General features: G+C 42.5%; 1 protein-coding gene across 4 annotated transcripts in view; it reads right to left on the reverse strand.

The window, feature by feature from the left end:
* Positions 1–23,624, reverse strand: part of LOC149174998 (uncharacterized) — a 123,445-nt gene that overhangs the window by 23,803 nt on the left and 76,018 nt on the right. The gene's annotated exons all lie outside the window — the stretch shown is intronic.

Here is a 23,624-nt window from a genome sequence, read left to right on the forward strand (position 1 = left end):
ACCAGAGATTACCTTTCTTCTTATGGGTCGAGGTATGTAACATTGCAGTGTATTTGCATAACAAGAGCCCACACAGAGTCTTGGGAAGCAAGACTCCCAAGAAGGTGTTCACCGAAAAGAAGCCAAAGGTTGGGCACATCAAAATCCTTAGGTGCCTTACATATTCACACGTCCCTGAGGAGAAGAGGACAAGGTTGGAACCCACTGCAGAGAAGGGTATCGTAGTGGGTTACAGTGAGACTAGCAGGGACTATCGTATATACATTCTTGCACAAAGGAAGGTTGTCCAAAGGCAGGATGTGAGATTTGAGGAGGAGAGGGCCTTAAGGAGGTCTCAAGAGGTTGATAAGGTAGAGTAGCAAGCTCCTCAACAAGGGGCCACACAACAAGTTTCAGGAGCATCAAGTGGTACACCAAGATTAGGAGGGTCATCTACTTTTATAGTGACAAGGTCTCAGACTCCAGTATCACCTGATGTAAGATCGTCAGTTGCAGGATCTCTATTGATCATAGCAGATCCTTCCTCGTCGGGAGGTGAGGTCGCAGTTGAGGCTTCTTCAAAACCAACAAAGGAGGCTACTACAGGGAAGAGGAAGCCAAGATGGCTTCGTGAGACCCTGAAGGAGGCTCGAGAGGCTGTGGGGAAACTCAAGTGGTCAATGAGGGAGAGAAGACCACTAGAGAGGTTGGGTGGCTTTGTGGCAAATGTTGTAGAGACAAAGCCAGCTAGTTTTGAGGAGGCCGCCAGTCAGGAGATCTAGGGAGATGCCATGGTGGAGTATGCCTCCATCATGAAGAATGATGTCTGGGAGGTAGTGTCACGACTTGAGGGAAAGTCAGTGGTGACTTCTAGGTGGCTCTACAAGATCAAACATGCTGCAAATGGCAGTGTGGAGAAGTTCAAAGCTCGTTTTGTGGCGTGGGGGTTCTCACAGGTAGAGGGAGTTGACTATGAGGAGACCTTCGCACCAGTTGCTCATTATACTTTCATTAGAGCAATCATATCTATAACAACTGAGATGGGTTGGAGGATTCACCAAAGGGATGTGAAGACCGCCTTTCTCAATGGCATTATATAGGAGGAGGTGTACATTGAACAACCACACAGCTTTGAGGTGCATGGGAGCAAGTCTCATGTGTGCAAGCTTAAAAAAGCCTTGTATGGACTGAAGCAGGCGTCGAGGGCATGGGACGAGAGGATAGATGCCTACTTGCAAGTTGCAGCAGATGGGTTTCCAAAAGAGTGATGTTGATCTGAACCTCTATTTTATTATGGTTGGTGACGATCCACTCATTCTAGGTTTGTATGTGGATGATTTGTTTATTACAGGAGAGGATAGACTCGTCCAACACTGCAAGAGAGATCTTGCTTCAAAGTTTGATATGACCAATATGGGGTTGATGCATTACTTTCTAGGGTTGGAGGTTTGGCAGGAGGATGGGCATATCTTCATTGGCTAGGGCAGGTATGCAGGTGATATCTTGAGGAGATTTTGTATGGAGGGTTGCAGGCCTATGGCTACTCCTATGATCACCAACTAGAAGAAGTTGCATGCTTCAGATTCTGAGTTGGTGAACCCCACCTTGTATTGTCATATAATCGGTTCTTTAATTTCTCTGGTCAACACTAGACCAGATATTTGTTTCCCAGTCAAAAGATTGAGTCAGTTTATGACAGAGCCCAGGAGAGTGCATTGGGTGGCTGCAAAACATGTGTTGAGGTACCTACAGGGCACAATGGATTATGGTCTAGACTATGTCAGGGGAGATGGAGTCAAATTGATTGGTTGCACAGACTCTGATTGGGCTGGCAATGCCAGTGACCAAAAGAGTACTTTTGAGTGTTGTTTCTCGTTGGGCTCAACAATTGTGTCTTGGTTCAGCATGAAACAAAAGTCATTGGCATTGAGCAACGCAGAAGCAGAATATATGGCAGCTAGCCAAGCAGGTTGCGAGGCATTGTGAGTTCACAAGATGCTATTGCTTTATTTGGTCAGAGGCTAACACTAACTACAATATATTGTGATAATCAAAGTTGTATCAAACTCTGAGAATCCAGTATTTCATGACTGGTCAAAGCATATTGAGATCAAATACCACTTCATCAGAGACTTGGTTCAGAGGGAAGCAATGAGACCAAGTCATTGCCAAAGGGCAAGCATGTATTCTTCAAAGACAGCATGGGAGTGGTGAGAAACAACTTCCTCAGTAAGAGGGAGTGTTGAAAAATTAAGGAGGGTACCAAGGAAGTGTTTCCTATGGTCTTTGGTCTCTAGGCCTAGGAAGACACTTTAATAACTTTTGTGGTGGACTTGAGGTGTTATAATTAAGTCATGAGGGGAAATGTACTTTTAATGTATTATGTATCTTGTACTTTATTATTAAAGTGATCTGTGTTATAAAATCACTTTATGAGGAAAAAGTACATGTGACATTTTTTAAAATTAAAGTGACACTATGTTTTATAGTTCACTTTATGAGAGAAAAGTGACCAAGGAGAAAAGACATTATAAAGCACTAGGAAGTCACTTAAAGATGGGGCCAATGTACGAGGGGTCCAAATCTTGGGAATTAATCTTAGCCCTCCAATCTAAGATCTCAAGATAAAATCTCAGCCCTCTATTCGTAGGGTTTTCCCTCAAGCAAACAAACTGGAAAAGAGACCATCATTTTGCCTATTATCTCAAGAGAGTTATTGAGAAGAGAGAGCAAAAGGGAGGAAGGAGACTGAGACATTGCAGAGAATAAAAGAAGAAGACGCAACAAGCAGCCATTCCAGCTCGAGTTCCAACTTCCTACAACTGCATGGCACAGAACCCAAGTTTTTCGGGCCAGTTTTTCAGGTCATCACACAGCTGCTTCACAGAAGAAGAAAGTGCTGGTTACTAGGCTAAGTAACCAGCCTTTTTTTATTTAGTGAGATACACCAGCACAATACTGTTCCAAATTTCACTCAGAGCTAGCGCAAGTTTCGGGATTCTGCTGTTTTTTTAGGCATTCTGAGCAGACTGTGTGACCCGCCTTTCTGGGAGGAGTTCAGTTCTGTTTTGGTCAGAGTTTGATGAAGATGTCAGGCTTCAGCTATTTTGAGGTAAAAATATCAGTCATATCTTTTACTGTGTGAAGACTCTAAGGTACAGCAACCTGACTGTGACATCATATAAAACAAAGGAGAGATAAGTATTTTCCTCCTTGTATAATTAATTCACTTATACATAATAAAAGCCTTCCTCAAACTGGTTTTCCCCAAGGGGCTGTGGGGTTTTTCCAGGGTCATTTTGACCAAAAATCACAATGTTGAAGTGTGTGTATGCTTGAAAATTTTCCTAGTATCAGTTGTATAAAGTCTTTTAGTAGATGGACTCTTTATTGTTTCAAGTGAATGCATGAAAAACTTATGTTAGTCTACCAAAACATGTGGGTTGGGTTTCATAAAGATATGCAATACTTGTAAACTGGGTAAGGGTGCAGATCATTCACATTTTTCTACAGGTCTTGGGTCTTGGATATCTCATTTTGATCTGATTCTATGAGAAGGATTCTTGGGTTTTCCAGTTCCCCCTAGTGGGGTTTTGCGCTGGCAAGGAACCTAATTTCTGGTGTTCTTTGTCTCTTTGTGATCTTCATGTTTTGCACATTTGTATAATTACTTGCAGAAGAAGATAATATAAGTAATAAGAAGCCAACAAACTGTTCAGAAATATATTAGGGCGGTAACTAAGGTTTTTCATTGATTTCTCTTATTATGACATTATCTTGTGACATTTAATTATTGGTTCTTCTTCCTAATTATCTTGTTCTTATCACCAAGACTGATACCAAAACAAAAGAGGACACAAGATGTAGGCGCGCAGCTAGGACAAAACCCCTAGGTATGGGAAAACCCAGTCAAGAACTCTTCATTCAGTAGATTCAAAATAAGTTGAGATGACCAAGACCCTCATAACCTAGACCAAAGACTTCTTCCATCCATCAAGTCAACCTTGTTACATCATGCTTCAGTTCTGAGTCCTGTATTCAGTATTTCGTTCTTCAGTCCTGTACTCGACACTTTGTTCCTGCAAAAATATGATATCACAGTCCTGCAACACTTGACAGGCTTCAGTGCTATGCTTCAGTCCTGCGATTATGTCATGCTTCAGTCCTGTAATGGTATCAAACTTCAATCCTGTAATAGTGTCATAATTCAGTCCTACAATGGTCCTGTAACAATGTCATGCTTCGGTCCTGTAGTGGTCCTGTAATAGTGTCATACTTCGGTCCTGTAGTGGTCATGTAATAGTGTCATACTCCAGTCCTGTAGTGGTCCAGTAAGAGTGTCATACTCTGGTTCTGAAGTGGTCCAGTAAGAGTGGCATACTTCTGTTCTGAAGTAGCTTAATGTCTCGGCCTGCAATCATATAATACTTCAACCTGCTAAATAATCTGAAATTTGAATTATCCTTCTTTGCTATTTCTGTAATCTACCCAAACTTCATTCTTCTTCTCTCTGTTGAGCCAAGTTTACATGTGTATTTATAGTTGTTTCCGACTGTAAAATGAGCCGACATGAGTAATTTGTGAAGCCGACTTGTAGAAGATTAGTTTGGAGGCCTTGCATGGTGACTTGAAGGAGGAGGCTTTTGACATGACAAAAAAGATTTTGTCTTTGACTTAAACAAAAATCCTAAAAGCCTACAATGCAGGCTTGACCTATGACTATTGACCCAAGCATGAAATCCATGCTTTAATAAGTCAAATTAATAATAATAAAGATTTATTTTGACAAATATATTACATTATGACTCAAGTACAATTATGAAGACCGACACTAGTTACATTCTTCAACACTCCCTCTTAACTAGGGAGGTATTCATAATTACATATAGATACAAGTGCATGGAAGATCTCAAAATAACATGAACTACGAAGAGTTTTGGCACACTCAGTGCCTCAGACTAGAAACCTGACTAGGGTATTCTATCCGGGTGAGACTAAGATGGACTCAAGCTTTCAACCACTCTAGGTACCATCAGGCTTACTTGATAACCATCAATCCAGGGATCTAGGTGCATATTCAAGGTAGGAGCTCCATGACCAACGCCACCCCCCTTCTTTGGGATCAGATGATCATCATGGTCGGCCAAATGTTCTCCCAAGCATCCGCCATTAGATGATTCAACTTTCCTAAACTAGATATATCCATTTGTTCAAGCATGCTTCTTCTTGTGGAGAGATTTACCTATACAAACACAACCCCAAACAGTGATAAAACTTTAAATATATATACAAGTAAATACAAACCTCCGAGGTCCTCAAATGCATCTTATTGGAAGCTTTTTCTTTCATTTTTTTCAGCAGCACCAAATACAATCTCAGTATTTTGCAATTCCATCTGTAATACTTTCATTTAATCTTTGGTTTCATTCTATCTTCAAGGTATCTATATGCCCTCCCTCTCAATTGGGGAGATGTATTCATCTTCTATCCAGGCTCCCTCTTCACTTGGAGAGATTTAACAACTTCCTTCTGTAAAGTTTTGTAGATGTTCTATGCTAAGAGCAATTTCACTTTTCTCACAGCAATCATACAAGTAGATAAGCAAAATGCAGATAGAACATATAAGCAGATCTTACAGAAGACAAATCAGAAACAAGAAAAATGTATGTGTTTGTTTCGGCGGTCAACAGGATGCTTCAACCAGCAAAGTCTCCTTTGGTCAGCCAGCCCAGCATGTGTCACAACAACCCTCCAACCAGTAGATGAGTCAACCCAAGTCAGTTCTACAAAAGTCAACGCTGTCCTGAAAAGTCAACGCAGGGGCAGCAAGCTAAAAGTCAACGCAGCAGCAAAACGGTCAACCCTTTGACCTCGATTTTTGTGCCAGGTAGTATGGCCTTCAAAAATCGAACCTCCCACAAGTTTTCAGCTTGTTTGGATCAAGCGTTGACCAAAGTCAACGCTGGTCAAACTTCTGCGAAACCCTAGCAGCAGAAAAATCCTCTTCGTCCTTCCCACGTGTGGCTGAAATTCGTCCTCCAGGTAGCTCGTACTTTTAGGATGAGAGAGGAAGATGTGAGTTGTTTTTGTGTTCTAATTCTCTCCAACTTTTCCTGTATATATATATCCATCAATGAGGGTGTGTGACACATCTGTTGGGCATGTGAGCCTACATTACAAAACTGGCTGACCTTTGCACATATAATTTATTAAGAATAATAAATTCAAAATATAAGTTCTGCTCATCGGATTAAGACTATTTTTATATGGATTTTACACCTCTCAGAAAGAGGAATCCAACAAAAATATTAGCCTCTTAATCTGAGCATCAGAACATGGAGTTTGGACCTAGTTGTCCAAATTTAACACTCCCTCTCAACTAGGGAGAACTCCATCTATTAGTGCAATTAACATCGTGAGTCATCCCGCCGAAACTTGCTTTGCTGGCTTCTTTATTTCAGAACAGAAGTGGGTCAGTCACAAAGACATCATTCCCCGACTGACATAATCAGTCCAGAGGTCCCAGACCTCACAAATCTTGATCCCAGATCAAGTGGTTGGACCATGCCATCCTAGATAGAGAGTACGGCAATCTCTGATGCGTCCATCAGTCTTTGCTAATAGTCTCTAGCTTTTCCACACCTCATTGGCCAAATGAGAGGTACTTCCCATGAGCCCTGAACTCAATGGGTAGGATGCATACGGGGCACAGATTAAATGAGTGGCGAACCAGCTCAATAATCACAAGGGTGGGGCAGAAGCATTATGAGTGCTTATAGCTCCGAGAAGCTATCCCCAAAGCCCCCCAGAGCTCCCAGAGCTCATTGTCCAATAGGACCCACATCATAGGGTCTTTCCACGACACCAAGACTCTCACGGAAGGTTAGGAACTTGACCTTCCCCAGGGGCTTAGTGAGAATATCCGCGACCTGCTCATCAATTCCTATATGATCGAGCCTTACGGCGCCTCGCTGTACCATATCCCGGATAAAGTGGTACCTGATATCAATATGCTTGGATCGGTCGTGGAACACAGGATTCTCGGTCATACGAATCCCACTCTGATTATCACAGAGTATTACAGTGGTATCTAGCACATGTTGGAACAGCTCACTAAAGAGCTTCCTCAACCAAACTGCTTCACAACAGGCCATACTAGCAGCAATGTATTCGGCCTCCGCGGTGCTCAAAGCCACCGACTTCTGCTTCCTGCTCATCCATGAGATCGAAGCAGAGCCAAGATTGAAACAGCATCCAGATGTGCTCTTACGATCCACCACACTGCCAGCCCAATCGGCATCAGTATATCCCCGGAGTATCACACTCCCGGCAGTGTATCTCAGCCCATGGTTTATCGTGCCCCGAAGATATCTCAAAAGATTCTTGGCACCAACCCAGTGAAAATGATGAGGCTCAACCATCTGTTGACTCAAAGTATTCACTGCAAAACATATGTCCGGACGGGTGTTCACTAAGAACATCAAAGCTCCTATGAGTTGACGATACTCAGTAGGATTGGCCAAGATAGGCCCTGCAGCGCTGCCACTCAACTTCTTAAAGTTGAGTTCCATTGGTGTCGACACGGACTTACAGTCCACCATCCGAAATCTTTCCAGAAGCTTCACAATATACTTTCCTTGAGAAAGGAAAATCTCTCCAGGTCTCTGCCAGACCTCCAGGCCTAGGAAATAGTGCATCAATCCTAGGTCTTTCATCTCGAACTCAGCAGCAAGCTCCCTCTTACATTGATGAATGAGAGGGTCATCACCTGTCAGGAAGAGGTCGTCCACATACAGCACTAGAATGAGAGGCTTTCCTTCCTCAACCTTAAAGTAAAGGTTTGGATCAGCATTGCTTCGAGTGAAGCCCAGCTTCATCAAGTAACTATCCATCCTCTCATACCAAGCTCTGGGTGCTTGCTTTAACCCATAGAGGGCTTTCTTCAACCTGCAGACATAAGTGTCTCGATCTTGAACTTCAAATCCCGGAGGTTGTTCTACATACACCTCTTCCTTTATTGCACCATGCAGAAAAGCAGTCTTGACATCCATCTGATGAAGACTCCATCCTTGCGTAGCAGCAAGGGCTATGATGGATCGGATGGTGGTATATCGAGCCACAGGTGCAAATATATCGTCATAGTCAATTCCTTCCTTTTGAGAGAAGCCACGGGCAACAAATCTTGCCTTAAACTTTTCAGCACTCCCATCAGATCCATGTTTAATCTTGTAGAGCCATTTAGCGGTGACAACAGATTTGTCCTTCGGTCTCGGGACCACATCCCAGACATCATTCTTCATAATAGCCTCATATTCTTCATGCATAGCATCCTTCCAGACTTGATGCTTGATGGCTTCTTCAAAAGATCCAGGTTCAGATTGTATAATAGTACTCATGGCAGCTAGATACCCTTGGTATCTACACGGCTTCTTGCTTTCTCGGAATGTTCCCCTTGGGGCAGCATGACCCTCAGCATCTTCGAGGGTGTCCCTGAGCCATGATGGCCTCTTTCCTAGAGAAGGGGAAGGATCAATAGGGTCCATTGGCTCTTCAACATCAGGCATAGTCTCATCCTGGGGTTCTTCCAGATTTCCAGGTCTTTCTTCATGGTTTTCTTCAGATCTAGGAAGATCTACTACTTTCTTCAGGGAAGCATCTTCGTCAAAAGTGACATCATGGCTTATCTCTACTTCCCTTTGACCAAGTACATAGACTCTATATGCCTTAGAAGTCTCACTGTAGCCCACAAACATTCCTTTCTTCCCAGTAGCGTCCAACTTACTTCTCTTTTCTTTCGGCACATGAAAATAGACAGGACATCCAAAAATTCTAAAATGTGAGACATCAGGTTTCTTACCAGAGAAAACCTCTTCGGGAGTTTTGGAGTCCAAAGCAGAATGAGGGCATCGGTTTTGAATGTACACAGCAGTATTTGCAGCTTCTCCCCACAGAAACTTTGGAAGACCCTGGTCACATAGCATGGCACGGGCAGCTTCCACAATAGTCCTATTCTTGCGTTCAGCAACACCATTCTGCTCAGGAGTATATGCAGTGGTAGTCTCCCTCTTAATGCCAACTTCTCTGCAAAAGTCTTTGAACTCATTTGACTCATATTCAGTGCCATTGTCAGTCCTCAAAATCTTGATCTTCTTTCCGGTCATATTTTCCACCAAGGCTTTTGAAGGTACGGAACCACATGAAAGCCTCATCCTTCTTCTTCAAGAAGTATATCCAGGTTTTGCGAGAGAAGTCATCAGTAAATGTCATATAGTAAGAACATCCCCCCAGGGATGTTACAGGCAACATACCGGAAAGATCAGAATGGACCAGTTGCAATATCTCAGATGTCTTTGTGACACTTGAGGGGAAAGGTCCTCTTGTATGTTTTCCTTCAGCACAGCCCTTACATACACCTTTATGATTATTTCCAAAATCAGGCATCCCTGTCACCACCTTCCTTGCTTCGGGAAGAGCCTTGTAATGAAGGTGTCCAAATCTTCGGTGCCATAGTTCGGTTTGACGGATAGTATCACAAGTCATAGCTCCCAACGGACTCCCTCCAACCTGGTAGAGTGTACCAACTCTAAAACCAATTGAGATAGCTTCCTTGAAGCTCTTCTTCCACATGAGTACCTTTCCATCAGAGAAAGTTACATTGAATCCTTTGTCTTCCATGGCAGATACAGACACAAGGTTCTTCTTCAATTTGGGTACATAGAGTACATCTTGTAGATGGAGGACTTGTCCTTGAGACAAGTGGAGGGTCACAGTCCCGGTCCCTTTCACAGGATAAGTGGCATTATCCCCAAGGGTAATTTCTAGATTAGTATCCCTTTCAACCATGTCAGAAAGTGCTTCCTTGAATCCGGTGATGTGTCTTGAGGCACCACTATCGATTAGCCAGACATCCATAGTGTCGGGCGGAGATGCAGCTGAGAGAGCAGATATTAGAATATACTCATTTCTTTTATCAACAACATTAGACTCCTCATACCTGGTATTTCTGGTCCTTTTAGAAGGTGGATGGTTTTCTTCAAAGTGAGCCTTCCTCTTTCCTTTGGATTTGTCATTTCTTTGATTCCCATTCCTTCGGTTGTTGTTGTTGTCGTCACTATCAGGAGAATTCTTCTGGAAGGGGCATTCTCTAGCATAGTGTCCAGTCCTATGGCAGGTGAAACATTTACCCTTCTTCTTTTGAGTCTTAGTCCTTCCTTTGTCCTTGGAACCACCAGAGTTCTTCTTTCGGGAATGAGCAACATAGGCAGCATTTCTTTCATTATCAAATTCCTTCATCCTTGTTTCTTCTTGCATACATCTAGACAGAAGCTCATCAAAGTTAGGGATGGTATTATTGTTGAGAATGGTTGTTGTGAATACTTGCCATTCATATGGAAGTCCTCCAAGTGCGGTGAGAACCATCTCACGATCAGCTATTGTCTCCCCAATAGCTAGCAGATTGTTCCTGGTTTCGGTCAACTTCATAAAGAAAGTTTGAATAGACTCGTCTCGGCCCTTCTTCATATTCTTCAACTTGTTCTTGAGGAATAGCACTTGGTTCACATTGTTTACTCGGAACATAAGTATCAGTTTGTCATACATCTCCTTGGATGTGCCTAGTTCAGATATGTAGGCAACCAGACTCTTATTTATGGATTCCCTGATCAGCAGTTTTGCTGTGATTTCTCCCTTCTTATACTTGTGTTTAACAGCAGCAGAGGCATTTGATGGAGGTTCTTGAATCTTCCCTGTCACATGATCTAGGAGATCATGATCTTCTAATTTGAGATCTAATAACATCTTCCAGGCATGGAAGTCATCACTTCCAGTCAGCTTGTCATTCTCCCTGAATTCAAGCTTAGAGGAATCCATTTCCTTCGATGATGATTGCTATAGATAGAGTTTGTCTTCACCTCAGCTCTGATACCATGTAAAGTTTTGTAGATGTTCTATGCTAAGAGCAATTTCACTTTTCTCACAGCAATCATACAAGTAGATAAGCAAAATGCAGATAGAACATATAAGCAGATCTTACAGAAGACAAATCAGAAACAAGAAAAATGTATGTGTTTGTTTCGGCGGTCAACAGGATGCTTCAACCAGCAAAGTCTCCTTTGGTCAGCCAGCCCAGCATGTGTCACAACAACCCTCCAACCAGTAGATGAGTCAACCCAAGTCAGTTCTACAAAAGTCAACGCTGTCCTGAAAAGTCAACGCAGGGGCAGCAAGCTAAAAGTCAACGCAGCAGCAAAACAGTCAACCCTTTGACCTCGATTTTTGTGCCAGGTAGTATGGCCTTCAAAAATCGAACCTCCCACAAGTTTTCAGCTTGTTTGGATCAAGCGTTGACCAAAGTCAACGCTGGTCAAACTTCTGCGAAACCCTAGCAGCAGAAAAATCCTCTTCGTCCTTCCCACGTGTGGCTGAAATTCGTCCTCCAGGTAGCTCGTACTTTTAGGATGAGAGAGGAAGATGTGAGTTGTTTTTGTGTTCTAATTCTCTCCAACTTTTCCTATATATATATATATCCATCAATGAGGGTGTGTGACACATCTGTTGGGCATGTGAGCCTACATTACAAAACTGGCTGACCTTTGCACATATAATTTATTAAGAATAATAAATTCAAAATATAAGTTCTGCTCATCGGATTAAGACTATTTTTATATGGATTTTACACCTCTCAGAAAGAGGAATCCAACAAAAATATTAGCCTCTTAATCTGAGCATCAGAACATGGAGTTTGGACCTAGTTGTCCAAATTTAACACCTTCTTTATAACAAAGGAGACACATAAGACTTTCAATGCCTCATAGCATCAAGGTAATCTTAATCATCATCATTCTTAAAGCTTCTTTCATCGTGCTCAGCATTATGAACTTTGAACATGTTCAATCTCTTAAAGATCGTGTACCTGTAAAATGTTAATAGCAAGCACATCCAAATATATATATATATATAGAAGCATGAAGTTAACTATACTGAAAATCATATCATTATAATGGAAGCATTGAATCATTCAAACTTTCAACATCAAACACTTAAACCTAGATAGGTTCATAAGAGACACATACTAGATTTCAACCTCTTGCTAGGGTTTTGTTATAAACCCTAGACTACATCAGCAACTTTAGTCAAGATATTAGTCTCATTATGCCTCAATATAACTTTCAGAGATATATGACAGACTCTACTATGATTTATTGTAAATCCTAGATTCTATTTTCAAGTTTTAGATATCAGTAAATAATAAATCTACCATACATCTAATGTTTCAATTCTACTAGGGTTTGTTCAAAACCCTATATTTTATCATCAAAGCTAAATTCATATCAACAATTGAAAACAATATCATTATCTCCTAGAACATCAATTTCTACTAGGGCTTAGTTACAAACCAAACATGAGTATTATTAATAAGATTAGCATACTAGCATATATCTAGGATAACATAATCATATATTAGCACACAACTATATCTACTACGTAAGCCCAGGACACAAACATTAATACATTAGAGTTAGATATACAACCATTTTTCTTTCAGGCTAGGGTTTTGATCGGGGAAATGAATATTCACCTACAGTTTCATTCCTAGGAACTTACTATGACTATTACAATGGATTTGCTTATAAACCCTAAATTATCAAACCCTAAAGGACTAGGGTTTCCATAACAATACCAAATCCCTAAACATCAAAAAGGAATGGGATTTCCAGACTTCATCAACAACCCTAAGTAGACTAAGCTTTCATAAATATACCCTTAGGTTAGGGTTTTACGGTGAACCTTTTTAGGGTTCCACAAGAATGATAATATAATGAGGGTAGCTTCAATTTGATGATTAATCACCCTAGACATAACAATGTTAGTAATGTAAAGTAAATTTTAAAAGAGAATGAACATACATTTTTCTATGAAGAGATCCTTGCAACAAAACTTCTAATCTAAGGCATACCTTGAGTTACTCTTTTGGTAAGTTTCCTTAATGAAAGAGCTCCTCCTTAAATATGATCGCATTTTTATTTGATTTACCAAGTTCCTGCAATATTTCTTGACAAGTACAGCCAAAATATACAAGTACAATAGTGTGATGATTATCTAGAATCTAAAGAGGGTTTCTAGAGTTTTGAGCTACAAAATCTGGACACCTTTAATTTTACTATTGCCAAGAATCATCATATATGGATTATTCCTAAACAATTGAGAAAACAAGTGAGAGAGAGATTTACATATATACTATTCTAGATATTAACAATCTTTAATGAGGATTTGTTATTCCTAGAGATACACTAGCAGTTAACTCTAGAAACAAACCTCAAAACTTACATACCTTTTCATAGAGCTTCTTGCCTCTTCTTGTAAGTTGTATACACATTAGTTAGATGACTAAAGCATGAAGAGCAGCGACAATACTTGAATTTTAATGAAGACTTTGAGTTGATTCCTAAAATATTGGATGCCATTTTCTTGACAGCAGTAGATGCTTCCTAGAGTTGCTTCTTCCAATGATATTGATTCCATAACAAGATGCAATATGCTATTACTTCCTTGCTACGGATATTCTCGGCTTTTAAATTATACGAGATGGTGAATTTTATTATTGACTGTATATAGGTGATGACTGAACATACGTCTTCAGTTCCTTTTATGGAGGCTCTATAACAGGTCTTAAAATAGACCATTAATACTTCTAAACCATTCGGCTTATGTTCCTTTCTTGCTAGCTATCTAGTCCTCAAATAATACTTTATTGAAGATAGACTTTGGACTTCTGAGGTTACAGATTTTCATATTTCTGGAGAGATTTCAGATCATGATATTTATGTCTAGGATTTCGATTCTTTCTTCAAGGGATTCGGTCTTGATATGGCTATTATTCTTGCCTCTTGACTCTACAAAGTGATGCTTCTTTCTTTCTTAAATCTTTCACTCACTTTGCTCAGGTCGGTGGACCTAACCACAAAGATATTGAGTAGTGAATAAGCCCAGAGTTCATAATTTCTTCCCTCTAGGAGCTCAATTCTAGGTGAATGTCTTCCTTACTATTTTTAAGTTCATGTGTCCTTTTTGCCCTTACACAAGTGAACCTCGCTCTGATACCATGTTGAGAAATTCGTTAGGGAAGTAACTAAGGTTTTTCATTGATTTCTCTTATTATGTAATTATCTTGTGACATTTAATTATTAGTTCTTCCTAATTATCTTGTTCGTATCATCAAGACTAATGCCAAAACAAAAGAGGACACAAGATGTAGGCACGCAGCTAGGGAAAAACCTAAGTTGTCGAAAACGGCTACCTTCAACCCCAAAAACGTCGGATCACATTTTAGATCCAGATCCTCGTACAAAATGCTAGAAAAACGGATCAAAAACGTATTTGTGGCATTTTTTTCGGAAATGGGGTGTATGAATTTCAGACGTTTTTCCGGCGTTTTTGTTGAAACACGGCATGTTTCCAGTAAACGTCAAAACATTTTGTGATTTAGTGATCTGTATTCGCCAAAAATAAAATGTACCTGATATCTGCCCGCCAAGAACGGTTCTTTAATTTTGTTTTCATATTTGACAGAACCTAACCTAAAAGGTCCAATACCTTTTGTGACTTGTCCGCCGCTGACCAGAGTGAAAGCTTTTCACTAGAGTGAGTGCCTCAGTGAGTCGTTGACTAGAGTGATTGCTTTTAAGTTTTCACTAGAGTGACTATGAGCCGCCAACTGTGCAGAGTGAGTCGTTGACAAATCCCGACTGTGTACATTATAGAGTAAGCCTCATGTCCTCACTTCACATCCATGGTTTCGTTTCCAGCGTTTGATTACACTCGTGATTATACCAAATGTTTAGTATGAATACATTGAAAGTTACAAGTTTCGAAATGACATCGAGTTAAAGTGCACAAATAAACAATATGTGCCACACGATAAATAAATAAGAGAAAAATATTGAAAAATCCCAATAGTGATGGCATGATAGGAAATGTCATTAAACTTTTAAAGCTTCTATTCAAGTCATAGTCATATGCAATCCACTAAGAGGGAGTTACAGTACATAGCATACAATGATGTTTCCTACACTTGTAATAATAACTCAATACTAGATAGATAATGGAGGGTATAGACAGAGACAACACTACCATTCATCCAACTATTTATACCCGGTTGTCCTTGCGATTATTAATTTAGTTCATGTCCAGACCTGAGATGTGCAATTGTGCTATTCTTGTAACTAGAAAATTCACACTTTTGAGGAAGTGAAGTAGGCATAGCGAGCTCTGTTCATGAGACTTTAATGACTGTTGAAGGCTCTTTTTACGCATGAGGTTGACACCTATAGGGAATGTCCAGATCACTATTAAATGTGACAATGATTACACATCCTATTCATGGTGAAGACGAGCATAGCAGATAGGATTTACGAAAGTTATTTTTGAAAATGGGGGTTGCAATTATGAAAGTAGAATTGCAACTGGCTCACTCACCATGTAAACCAAGTATCCCCTGTCATAGGATATAATGACCAGCAACAAATTTGAAAATTTCTCGAGATTACATTTCCAATCACTAGTTTTAATAATGATTATTCTTTTTTAAGGCTTGTAAGTTTGTAACTTGTTTTGAAATACATATTTGTCAATTTTATTTTGCAGTTTCATTTACATCATCATTATCATTCATGGCAACTTCAAAGTCAGTCATTTGTGAGGCAGAGGAAGTGGAACATGAAATTGAATCTGCCCCTAAAGTTGATCCAAAGTCACCACTTTGGAAATATGTAACTATTGTTGAGAAGATCCAAGGAGGGGGATCATTGGCATGGGTTTGCAGTGAGTGTAAAAAGGAGTATAAGGGATCATACACACGCGTTAAAGCACATTTACTTGGGTTAAAAGGCAATCGGATTCGAATATGAAGTGGCCCACCTAAAGAGAATGGGACAGATGGAAACAGTTTAAGCAAAGCAAAACTTGCAAAATACCAGAAAGAACAAGACGAGGCAGATGCTAACGCAAATGAAGCAAATCCTGCCTCTCAATTAAAACACCCAAGAAGGTTGGGAGCATCTTCATCAAAGCCTCCACTTCATTCTCATGGAATTGTTGGTTCAAAGCGATCTAATTTGGGACCACTTGAAAGAAGTTTTAATAATGATGCTCAAGAGACAGCAATTGCAGCTATAGGTCAAGGGTTCAAGATGTGAAAATTTCTTAATCTGACACATCAGAAACGCCTACTGCATTTTCTGGTTTACTATCTCCTACTTCTTCTTTGCATTAACAAGTTATTTAAATGTGTAAACATCAAAGTAAACACAAATGCAACCTTCACAAATATACAGATCAACAACTGAAATAAACTGATACAACACAAGGGACACCATTATTTTTGGACAATCGTCCCTGGAAAAACCCAATGTGGAAAAACCGGTGCAGCATATATGAGGGTTTTATTATTAAGCAGATTTTGAATACAACTAGGGTGCCAGAAATGGCTCGCCCTTCAGAGAATATCCTTGGCAGCAATACCTCTATCCGGAGACAAATATTTCAGTTGATCAGCAACCGGATGAACAATCCCACAGTGACTCTGGATGTTCCTTGCGCTGGATAGCGAAAGTTGCTCCACACACTCCTTTGGAACTGCGTCCCTCTCTTCGAAACAGCGTCACCCTCTCTGGCTCAATGTCAGCTAATCATCTCTCAGTCTGTCCCACTGAATCACCTTAGCGCAGCCCCAGAAGCTCTTTTTGTCCTCTGCATCAGCCTTTATGGTTTCTGTGTCAACCTTTATGGCCTCTGTGTCAGCTTCTTTGGCCCTCTGCATCCTCTGCGCTGGCCTCCTTAGCATCTGCGTCAACCCTTGTTGCCTCTGCGTCAGCCCTCCTAAGCTCTGCGCTGCCTATTCCGGCACTCTGTTGCCTCTCTGATATGTATTCTTCAGCCTTGGATCGAAATCCTCTTGCTGAACTACCCCTCGTTGCAACTGATCACTAACTCGATTTCCTCAACAAACCTCACCCCAGAATATCGAATTCTTGATCTCCCTTGGTGTATCTCCAACTGACCCTCAAGCGTCCCCTTATACTTTTCCTGTTAACGATTCAACGACCGAGATTAAGTCCCTAATCAATGGCTAAGCTTAGATCTAGCTTGATCCTCGTTATTTAAAACTTTCTCACCCATTTTATATTAATCTACATTAATATTTTAATTTTCCTAAGTTTAGACTTAGGAACTCCATTAAAAATATTAATTATTTTAATATCTCTTCATCCAGGTCGAATTTCTCCAAAAGATTTCTAGGTCTTGGAGATCTTATGTGCCTTAGCCTCTCCACCAATTTTCAGGGCTAGAGCATATCCGATGCTACCAAAAATCAACACTCCCTCTTAGCAAGGAATGTGCTCTGGTAATGCTTCACCATAGAAACATCACATTGATCTTCCACATCGGTACCTGTGTTGATGTTTGGCTTGCTGCCTCAGGTCCCTTGCACTGCTACTTCTTGTACTGCTACTCATGACACTGCCACTGCCACTGCTACATCTGTACTGCAGCTCCCTCTCAACATGCTGCATCATGCTGCCCATAACACTGCCACTGCTAACTGCTGCATTGCAACTCAGTTACCGAGAAGTAAGTAACTGACTTTACCTAACCACTAACATCCCAGTCAGTCTGGAAGGCTCGTGACACTGAAGCTACCTCAGTTGCTATCCTCAACTGCTATCCTGTGCTCCCTCTATTGCCACTGCGTTGTTGCAAACACCTATGTGCCTCTTGCACTATTGCAACCTCTGTTGCACTGCTACAGACTTCTGTACTCTAGCCCTGCCTTGCTGCTCCACCACCACTTTGCTCCACCTGACACATGTCATCATGCTACTATAGTTAAGGGCTCTCGTATCCGTATGTGATCCAAGAGTTTGGGCACCTCAAGGATCTTGCCCCACTTCTATAGCCCTCTCCACTACAACTCTATGTCTCCCCACCTCTTCTCTAGAGGTGCATGAGCACTCATGGCACAATCATCATCAGTCTCGACATCCTTCTCCGCCTTTGCTAGAGTTGCCTTTGAATCGGAAGCTTCTCCCTTGCCTCTCTTCTTGGGGCACTGAGATGCATAATGTCCCAGCTCCCCATAGTTGAAGCACTTGACTTTGGAGATGTCCTTCTTCTTCCTCTTCCCTTGTTGTTCCGTAGATGCTAGAGTTGCATCCTCCTCCTCTCTTTCTTGACTCGAACTCCCTTACCACTACTCCCCGCCTTGGTCAACCTCCTGATCTCTTCCTGTCGAAGAGCTGCCCACATCTCTTCCCAACTAGGGAGAGTCGCTCTGCCCAAAATGCTTTGGACAAATGTCTCCCAATCCTTAGAGACTGCATTCAGAACAGCCCTGACCATAAACTCTGGATCTGGTGTAGACCCCACGGAAGTAAGTTGGTCACAAATTCCTTGCAATCTGAGGAGGAAGTGATCTATCTCCTCTCCTTTTCGGCATCTGATATGACCTCAGCTGATTTTCCAATAACATCTTCCGCTGCACGGAAGAGCCCTGGTATAAGGTGGTTAGCGCCTCCCATATCTCCCTTCTTGTGTTCTTCTCAGCAATATGTCGTATGACATTATCTTTGACCCCGTCTAGGATCATGCAATTTGCCTTTGCCTCGGCCTCCTCATACTTCTCATTAGCATTCAAGTCAATTGGGACAGCTACGGTTTCAAAGCATAGTCCTTGATGCGATGTTTATCCAGGATTGCCAGGATCCTGGCCTTCCAGATGACAAAATTGGAAGCCCCGTCCAATCTAGCATGATCCCTCAATCTGTTCATTGCCATCTCTGCTCCTCTTCTAGACTCCCTCTAAGTCTCGACTTCCCTCCTGGAAATCGACTAACTGTCGAATCACTCCTCTCCAATCCCCCTTTGCTACTGCAACTCGGATCTAGATTTCTTGGCTAGAAATCTGTTGAGGTAGTGCTTCCCTCTACCTTGGTTTTGTCTCCTTAGACATTGTTCTGCACAAACAGAAACAGCGTCCCACCAACTCCTCAAATCACAATTTGCACAGCTCCCTTAGCCTCGGCAACTGAAGAATCTGAGCCCTTATGGCTCTGCGCAATCACAGTGAGAGCTAGATCAACGCCTCTTGGCCTCAACGTCAATCCTTCCTGACTGAGAAAGATGACCGGGCACTGATCTGCCCATCATCTGCCTCTGCACTGGCTCTCCTTCTGGCTCATAATGTTGACGCGGGCTCTGCGTGAGCCTTTGCGTCACCCTCTTTGCTCTGCATCTCTAGCTATGGAATAGCGCTGTCTCTCGGGACAGCTGCTTCTTGTTGAAGTTTCTAAGTTTACTTAGTTAGAAACCCTCCATGCACTTTATCTAATTTATTCCTACCTACTTGTTATTTTCCTTAACAAGTTATTTACAATGTAAACACTGAAAATAAACACTAGTACATGCTCAACATATTACAGATCAGCAACTAAAAAAAACAGAAACAAACACACCATATGACACCATTATTTTTGGACTAATGTCCCCGAAAAAACCCAATGTGGGAAGACTGGTGCAATTATCTGAGGGTTTTCTTATTAAGCAATATCAAAGTACAATCTGGGTGCCGAAACTCGCCTACCCAACAGAGAATTTCCTTGGCAGTAATACCTCAGTTTCTGACAAATCTCCTGGATGACACCTTGGATAATCCTTCTGGCAATTACTCAGCACAAATCAGCCCCACAAACCCCAGCGTCAGCCTCTCTCTGGACTGCGTCAGCCCCTCTTTGTCCCACGCTAGCCCTGCGTCACCACGGATGGGTCTATGTAAGCCCTAGATGCCCTGCATCAGCCCTCTGGCCCTCTGCGTCAACAACACTGGCCTCTCTGAGGCTCTGCGTAGCTCCCAGTTGCCTCTGCGTGAGCCCCGACTGGCTCTACGTCACTCTCCTTGGCTACTACGCTGCACTCCCGGCACTATCTCTACCTCTCTGTCTCTTTGTACTCAAATGCCCTTCAGCTGCATCTTCCGATCACTAATTCTATCTCTCTTAGCAAACCCCGCTCTAGAGAATAGAATGATTGATCACGCTGGTGTATTCTCCAAGTGACCCTCAAGCCTCCTCTTATACCTTTCTTATTGACATATCAACGGCCGAGATTAAGTCCCTAATCAACAACTAAAATTAGATATGGCTTGATCCATGTCTTTTGGACCATTCTAACACAGTTTCATACTAATACACATTAATATTTTATTTTCCCTAAGTTTAGACTTAGGGACTCCATTAAAAATATTAATTATTTTAATATCTCCTGAACTGTTTAGAATCTGCCCAAACCCTTTCTAGGTATTGGAAATCTCATGCGCCCCAACCTCTCCACCAAATTTCATGGCTAGAGCACATCTGATGCTACCCCAAATCAACACTCCCTCTTAGCGAGGGCTTGCTCTAGCAATACTCCTCACTGAGTATTACTCTGATCATTCGCCATCGATACCTATGCTGATGCTAGGCCTTCCTGCGCAACATCCTCTGCACTGTTGCATCCTGTACTACTTTCCATGGGTTCTGCCACTGCCGCTGCTGCATCTGTACAACAGCTCCCTCTGCATCCATGTAGTTGTTGGTCCTTTCTCCCAGCACTACATCCGCACTGCACCTCCTCTCATCATGCAACATCGTGTTGCCCACTGTTGCACTACAACTCAATTACTGAGAAGTAAGTAACTGATCTCCCAATCTGACCTCCTTGTTGGGCTAGAGACACTCACTGATGTTGAAGCTCCCTCTGTCGCTGACAAGTGCTCCCTCTCTGACCTCTGCATTGCTGCAACAACTCCCTACATCTCGCACCGTTGCACACCTCTCTGTGCCATCCTGCATTGGTGCAACACTCTCGTGCCTCTTGCACTGCTGCAGCCTGCTAGCCTCGCGCTGTCTCGGGACTCCTGCACTGTAACTCTCTCTACTGCTACATCTGCATCCATCTCTACTCAACTCAGCCAATCCTACTACTCTTCGGGGCTCCCGTAGCAAGGTCTAATCCAAGAGGTTGGGTACCTCGAGGATCCTGCCCCTCATCGCCTGTAGTCCGCCTAACTACAGCTCGATGTCTCCCCACTTCCGCTCAAGTGGTGCGTGTGCACTCATGGCACAGTCATCGCCTGTCAAAACTTCCTTCTTTGCACGTGCTAGCGCTGCCTTAGTCTCGGAAGACTCTCCCTTACTCTTTTCCTCAGACACTAGGTTGCATAATGACCCAGCTCCCCACAGTGGAAGCACTTGATCTTGGAGAGATCTTTCTTCTTCTGCTTCTCCTGCATTCCCTCAGACGCTAGGCCACGTCTTCCTCCTCCTACTTGACTTTGATCCCCTTGTTGCTGCTACCCGTCTTCGACTTTCATCTGATCTCTTCCTGGCGAAGAGTTGTCCACATCTTGTCCCACCGTGGAAGTGTCCCTCTGCCCAGTATACTCTGGACAAATACTTCCCATTCTTCTGAGGCAGCATTCAGGGTTGCCCTCACCATCAGCTCCTGATCCGGTGTCGCCTCTATAGCAATCAACTGATCTCGGATCTCATTCAGTCCTCCAAGGAAGGTGTCAATCGGTTCTCCCTTCTTCATCTGATACGACCTCAACTGATTCTCAAGTAGCATTCTTCTCTGCACAGAAGTATGCTGGTATAGCTTCTTGAGCGCCTCCCACATCTCAAATGTCATTTCCTTCTCGGATATGTGTGGTACTACATGATCTTTGACCCCGTCAAGGATAATGCTCTTGGCCCTCACCATCGCATCCTCGTACTTGTCATTATCATTGGGGTCGACTAGGATAGCTATTACCTTCAAGGCGAAGTTCTTGACACGATTCCTGTCAAGTATGAATAAGATTATAGCCTTCCAGACTACAAAGTTCAACGCCCTATCCAGTCTATCCTAGTCTCTTACTCCGTGTAGTGCCATGATGCTCCTCTACTTCCCTCATGGAAGTTCCCTGTTTGACTCCTCTGAGTCTCTACTTCCCGTCTGGAAGTTCTCTTATGGACTCCCTCTGAGTCCTGATTTCCCTTCTGGAAATCCTTCTGTTGCTGTCGAGATGCCCCCTACTCTGATCGTCTTGTGCAACCACACCATTGATCCGAGTTCCTCGGCTAGAAACCCTTGGTAGCAACTCCTCTGGCCTTGCTCTGTCAGGTACTATTCCAACTACAGTACCTCACCAGCTCCACTTCGCAATATTCCCGCAACATTCTAAACCCCAGTAACCTGAAGATGAGAGCTCCTAGGCTCTGCGCAATCCCAGCAACAACAACCCGGCCTGCTCAGCCCACTGAGTCAGACCTCCCAGCTATTGTGTGGCTTTGCGTGAGGCTTCTTTTGCCTTCCTTAGCCTATGTGCTGCCTCTTCCCGGCTCACACTTGATGACGCAGGCACTGCGTCACCCTTCCTTGTTGCTGCTTTGCTAAAAACAGCTTCTGTCACCTCAGGGACAGTTGTTTTCTGCTGCTATTGCTCTGCTCGGCTAATGTCCTTTAGTCTTCCTGTGATCTACAATCACGCTCTCATACCATGTTGAAGTTTCTAAGTTTACTTAGAAACCCTCCATGCACTTTATCTGATTTATTCCTACCTACTTGTTATTTTCCTTAAGTTATTTACAATGTAAATACTGAAAATAAACACTAGTGCATGCTCAACATATTACAGATCAGCAACTGAAAGAAACAGAAACAAACACACCATATGACACCATTATTTTTGGACTAATGTCCCCGGAAAAACCCAATGTGGGAAAACCGGTGCAGTTATTTGAGGGTTTTTTTATTAAGCAATATCAGAGTACAATCTGGGTGCCGAAACTGGCCTAGCCAACAGAGGATTTCCTTGGCAGTAATACCTCTCGGTTTCTGACAAATCTCCTGGCTGAAACCCTGGATAATCTTTCCGGCAGTTACTCAACACAAATCTACCCCAAAAACCCCAGCGTCAGCCTCTCTCTGGACTGCGTCAGCCCCTCTCTGTCCCACACTGGCCCTACATCACCATGGATGGGTCTGCGTCAGCCCTGGATGCCCTGCGTCAGTCCTCTGGCCCTCTGCGTCAGCAACACTGGCCTCTTTGAGACTCTGGGAAGCTCTCGGTTGCCTCTACGTGGCCCTACGTGAGCCCTCGCTGGCTCTGCATCACTCTCCTTGTCTACTGCACTGCGCTCCCGGCACTATCTCTGCCTCTCTGTCTCTCTATACTCAAATGCCCCTCAGCTGCATCTCTCGATCACTAATTCTATCTCTTAGCAAACCCCGCTCTAGAGAATAGAATGACTGATCACTCTAGTGTATTCTCCAGGTGACCCTCAAGCCTCCTCTTATACTTTTCCTGTTGACATATCAACGGCCGAGATTAAGTCCCTAATCAACGGTTAAGATTAGATTTGGCTTGATCCATGTCTTTTGGACCATTCTAACACAGTTTCATATTAATACACATTAATATTTTATTTTCCCTAAGTTTAGACTTAGGGACTCCATTAAAAATATTAATTATTTTAATATCTCTTGAACTGTTTAGAATCTGCCCAAACCCTTTCCGGGTATTGGAGATCTCATGTGCCCCAACCTCTCCACCAAATTGCGTGGCTAGA

Source organism: Pinus tabuliformis, chromosome 4_1, assembly GCF_031772625.1.
Source record: "Pinus tabuliformis cultivar Carrire ecotype Pingquan chromosome 4_1, CPIR1, whole genome shotgun sequence".
Classification (NCBI taxonomy): Eukaryota; Viridiplantae; Streptophyta; class Pinopsida; order Pinales; family Pinaceae; genus Pinus; species Pinus tabuliformis.